General features: G+C 59.0%; 1 long non-coding RNA gene across 1 annotated transcript; it reads left to right on the top strand.

Moving 5' to 3' along the window:
- Positions 1 to 2,433: 2,433 nt before the first annotated feature.
- LOC143640485 (uncharacterized) lies at positions 2,434 to 4,981 on the top strand. The gene is made up of 3 exons (XR_013154954.1): positions 2,434 to 2,620; positions 3,556 to 3,688; positions 4,640 to 4,981. It is a non-coding gene; the product is annotated as an uncharacterized LOC143640485 (long non-coding RNA).
- The last annotated feature ends 357 nt before the right edge of the window (positions 4,982 to 5,338 follow it).

Below are 5,338 nucleotides of genomic sequence, written 5' to 3'. Positions count from 1 at the left end.
AGCCCAGGACGCTGCTGGACACTCCCTCTCAGGAGGCCCAGGGAGCAGGGTGACTTGGCTGCTCTGCTGTCAAGGGCAGGACATGAGCAGGCACTGCCTCTGGCCTCTGGCCTCTGGCCTCTGGCCTCTGGGGCGTTCTTGGGTCCCTGCTAATCACACAGCAAGCAGCGTCCTGGGGAGAAGGTGGTGGATAGAAGCCCTGAGTGTCCGCAGACCTGGAGGGGCGTCAGGTCCCAAGGGGAAGGCTGGGGGGCTTGAATAGGGGCCTTCCCCCCAAGGTCCCTGTGTTAGAGGCTTGGTGCCCTGAGGGATGCTACTGGGAGTGCTGGGGACCTGGGGGGGCTAAAGGGAGGTCCTAAGGTCATTTGGGTGCACCCTGAGGGGGCCTGTGGGACGCAGAACTTTCCTCTTTCTTGTCCCCTGGCCCCGGGCTGAGCAGTTTGCTGTGCCAGGTGGGTCCTGCCATTGCCGTCTGGCACCGTCAGAGGCTTGAAGCAATGGGCCACCCATCTTGGACTGGAGCCTCCAGAACTACAACTGAATAAACCTTTTCTCCTCTAAGCTAATGATCTCAGGCATTTTGTTACAGTAGCACAGAAACCGAATCTCCAAAGTTTGGCATTTAGGGGTGGACCTTGGGAGGCTCTGCTGTCTTGTGAATGGATCAGCACTCCCCTGGACGCAGGGCAAGAGCGACTGTTCTAAAGTGAGCTCTCTCCAACTCTCCTGCTCCTTCTTGCTACCCATGCCTCCCGTCCTCTTATGGTGCATAAAGAAGACCCTCCCGGAAGCCAAGCCACACTCTGCCGCTCACAGAGACTGCAGCAAAATGAGTATGGACTGTTTTAAGGCTCTAAAATTGTGGTTGACTCTACAGTCATAGCAAATGGGCACTGTCCCCAAGGCCCTGAGGACAAGCCCAGGCTAGGGTGTTCAGCTGTTCTATACGGCGTGCATTTATTTAGCACCTCCAGAGGTCAGGTGCTCCTGGCCCTCCCTCCCACATGCCTGCAATCTTGGAAAACTGGTGTGCGGTTCCAGGGAGGCACGGGTGATTCTGTGGGATCCTGTGATTCCAAAATTGCAGGCACATGGAGGCCAGGGGACGGTGGCACCAACACATGAGCGTAGTTGCTCCTCTTCTGTGCAGGTTCTTGAGTGGGCTGCATTCTCACCTCAAGGACAGACCGAGGAGAATCTGCTTCCAAGCTCACTCGGCTCCTGGCAGGATTCATCTCCTGTGGCTGCAGGGCGAGGGCCTGGCTTCTTGCTGGCTGGAAACTGGAAGCCCCTCACCATTCCCTGCCGTGCGGCCCCTTCATGAGCGCTCTCTCAACAAGGAAACTTGATTCTTTAGGACTGGATGGAGAGTCTAATGTCAGAGTGGACCCCAGACCCTTTAGTAAGGACTTTCCCTTGATTAGGTCAGGCCCACCCTGGAGAATCATCTTGTTTGAGTCAAAGTTAGAGTTTAATAATTGGCAGAATCTCTGCCCCTGCAAGTCTCAGGGTCCTCTGCACTCAGAGGGGAAATAACTGACTGGGGGGCACAGGACAGGCAGGAAGGGAGCTTGAACATCAGGCAAGACCCCCCGACACCCAAGAGAGTCAGACAGGACAACAGAAGCACTGGCTCAGGGGTGGCCCAGCCCTAGGATGAGCAGGATCCTGCAAAGAAGTCCAAACTGTTCCCGAGCCCCCACTGTGCAGCCACATCTGGTGGTCTGGGACCCCCTGGGCACAGCCAGCCCATGGGAGGTTCCACCTGCAGCAAGACAGAGCCAGGGAAGGTCACCTGCAGGGGGAGGGGAACTGCTCTGAGGTTCCAGGGAGGCAAGTGGGATCCTGTGGGATCCTGTGGGACCCTGTGCTTCCACCAACCTGCCCCCAAGCTGCTCGGCTTCCAAGGCTCACGTCCTGTTCTCAGGGTCACAGAGGTGGCTCGGTGGCATGTGTTGGCTCACTCATGACCCCGTGAACCTCTGGAGTGACGGTCTCCTCCTCTCCCTGGGCTTGCCCAAGTGTGCTGAATCCTGTCTTTGTCTCACCCCCACAGTGTGTGAACCAAGGACGGTGGATGGACGACGGACGCATGGACGCGCACTCAGAACCTCCAGCCTAGCCCGCGGCCTCCGAGGCAGACATGTCGTTTTTTAGCCTAATAAATGAGAAGCAGCTCCCCGCCCAGCAAGTGCTGCCTCAGCAGTCAGGGTTCCGCCGACGGCGCATCCGTCTCCCCGGGGACGGTGCCAAGGATAATATTTTGGCAGGTCATCTCTGCGCAGTAACTCAGTACAACACTGTCAGTCAAAGGTCAGTTTATGAAGCAGGGATTTATAAAGTGAGCTTGGAGCTGGAGCCAGGGCGGACCGTCTCTCGGCTCCGACAAATCGAGTCGGTGATTGACTTGGGGCCCAACACGATGTCTGGATATGTGGTCTGCCCGGCCCGGTCGGCAGCAGCTGGCTGTCAGCGCATGTCCACCTAGCGTGGATGCTCTGACCACAGAAGTGGGTCCGTGAGAGAGGCCACAGGACCTTCTTCCAGAGAGGGGCTTGGAGAAGATGGCTGGGGAAACGGAGGTGGGGGAAGGACACGGCTCGTGTATGCTGTGACCCAGGTACAATGGAAAAGTATGTGTGTGCACAAGTACACGTCTGTTTGTGAGTGTAGATGCCTGTGTGTGGAGGTGTGGTCCTGTGTATGCACGAGGCTGTGTACATGCTTATGCACATGTGAGTGCTGCAGTCTGTGAGTCATGAGTATGTGTGCATATGCTCACGTGCCCAAATGTATGTGTACTGCATGTTACATGCTCACACCTGTGCTCATATGGTTACATGTATACATGCGCACACACGTGTGCATGCATGTGGGTATATGAACTTACCTCTGTGTGTGTGTGTGTGTGTGTGTGTGTGTGTATGCACTGGTGTGCACACTGTCTGCATTGTGTATGTGTGCCTGTTTGTACCTGTGCATGTGCATGTGTGCGCACAGGTGCTCAACACGTCTCTATGTCTGTGTGTGGGACTTGATCCCCTGTAGGTGACTAGGTCTTTAGGGGAAGGAGTTGTGCCTCTGAATGGTCATTTGCTCTGCTGGGAGCCTCCAGGACCCTCCCTGGGAGCTGACCGTGAAGGTCAAGGGCTGCACAAGCCTCTTCCGGAAACTTGAGCCTGGAGTCCGGGCACCACCTCGCTCTTGCTCTGCTGCCTGCAAAGCTGCCCGGTGTCCCTCCCCACAGCGGCTGCTTGAGGCAGAGGAAGGTGGAGGGGCGTTGGCTTAGAAAGACAAAGCAGAAGAGCTCAGGCGATCTTCTGTGGGGGCCAATGACAGCGGTGGCCTTGGGAAGGAGCCGGGCCAGGACCCCCGCTGCCCCGTGAGGTGGCAGAGGGGACTTGGCTGGTTTGAGGCCCTCTGCTGCTGGCCCTTGGAGCTGCTCTGTGGTGAAATCAGTAAGGGCTGTCAGGGAACCCGAGAGCCGGGGTCGGCGGAAGCCACCGCATCCTCTCCTGCCCATGGTTGAGTCTGTGCACGTCCCGTGCTGCCCAGGACGGACACTGAAGCCGGATAAAGGCGTGGAAATGCGGAGACCCCCAAAGGAGGACGAGCAGAGGCCCTTCCCTCAGCGCTGGCTGTGGCCCGGGAGATGCCACCATCAATTCCAATTGGCAGAAGCTCCAAGGTTGGCAGAGGGGCGGGAGCTCCATGGCCGGAAAGGGACGCTCCAGGGCACCTGCTGGAGGCAGTGTCCTGGGGACGCTGGGGAGGCTGAGTAAGAGCAGGAGTGGAGGCACTGGGCAGCTGCACGTGTTAGGCCTCCTCTGATGGGTCCCAAGTTGGAAGCAGGGACAAAAATAGGGGGAGTGGCCAGAGATTAACCCAGTCCTGGCTGTTGGGGGGGTTAGCACAGGGTTATGTGGCTTCCCAGATTGTTCTTAGGGGTGACGACCCAACTTCCAACAAGTCCAACTCACAGCAGGTGGCCCTGGCTGATCACCGGGGTCGCCCCTGGGCTGATCACTGTGTGGAGGTGACCCCTGGGCTGATCGCTGTGGGTGGGGGTGGCCCCTGGGCTGATCGCCGTGGGTGGGGGTGGCCCCTGGGCTGATCGCCGTGGGTGGGGTGGCCCCAGGGCTGGCTGCTGCCGGGACATGAGTTCATACCCTGCTGCCGTAGTCCCTTTTCCTGTTTAGTCTCACAGCTGACCAACCCCCCTCTGGGAGACGCCACCTCTGAGCAGGGATAAAACAGCGGCACCTGGAAGTGGGTCCAGGAAATGGACCGGCTGGCGCTCAGGGGGCGTCAGACAGGGAATGAGGGAAACGAGGCTGAGCGGACCCTCCCCAGCACAGCCACAGCCAGGAGAGGCAGGGCCTGGTCAGCCGAGGGGCTGATAAGACACTGGGCAGCAGCGGATCCTGCTCTGTCCTCCTCCAGGCTGGAGGGGACATCAAGGCCCAGACAGGGCAGGGGCAGCTCATGAGGAAGGCCGCGGGGCCAGAGCGCTTGATTCTCTGATTCACACCCAGGGCGGCAGCGAGAAACAGCCCTGCTCTGTTCTTTGCTGTTGAAACAACACATTTAAATCAAGGTCATGAATGACCACTTCCCTTTCATCTGGTGTTGGGAGCAGAGATCTTGATGGACCTCAGCAGCCGCAGGTGTGATATGGAGCTGCGCCCGAGAGCCCGTCAGTGTCAAGTCTGTGCCAGAGCCTCAGGGGCACTGACGGGCTCCCAGCTGCACTGCGGAGACGCTGCCCCAGAGGAAAGCAGGACCCGAGCCTGTGGGTGCCTGACTGACCCTTCTCCGTCCGGAGCCAGCCTGACGAGCCTTTGTGGAGCTGCGTGGGGTCTGGTGTGAGGTGCACCTGGGAAGTCGAGCCGTCCTACCAACCCCGGGAGCATTTCGTGTTTGTATTTGAGGCTTTGAGCCAAGGAGGAGCCCTTGGGTGTGACAGAGCGTCCCAGCCCCTGTGTGCACAGGTAACTCAGCTACAGATCAGGGTGAACCAGCCCTCGGACAGGGGACAGCCCTCGGACAGATCCCGGGCTGGGACAGCTCAGAGAACTCCAGCGACACTGACCACGGTAGAGTTAGGGAGCACGTTACGAAAGGGGAGATGAGGAGCCAGACGGAGAGGCACGTGGGCAGGGTCTGGGCAGGGGTGCAGCCAGACAGAGAGGCATGTGGGCAGGGTCTGGGCACACGGCCCTGCAGGCACCTCACATGGCCACCAGCCCAGAAGACACCCAGTACTCCAAGGACTCCAAAGGACCAGGCACACAGGCGTGACGGTGTTGCCTCGCCTCCAGCCCCTCTCCTGCCCTGG

The sequence above is a fragment of the Callospermophilus lateralis genome, unplaced genomic scaffold, assembly GCF_048772815.1.
Source record: "Callospermophilus lateralis isolate mCalLat2 unplaced genomic scaffold, mCalLat2.hap1 Scaffold_3086, whole genome shotgun sequence".
Taxonomy (NCBI): Eukaryota; Metazoa; Chordata; class Mammalia; order Rodentia; family Sciuridae; genus Callospermophilus; species Callospermophilus lateralis.
This window is presented reverse-complemented; position numbering and strand designations above follow the sequence as displayed.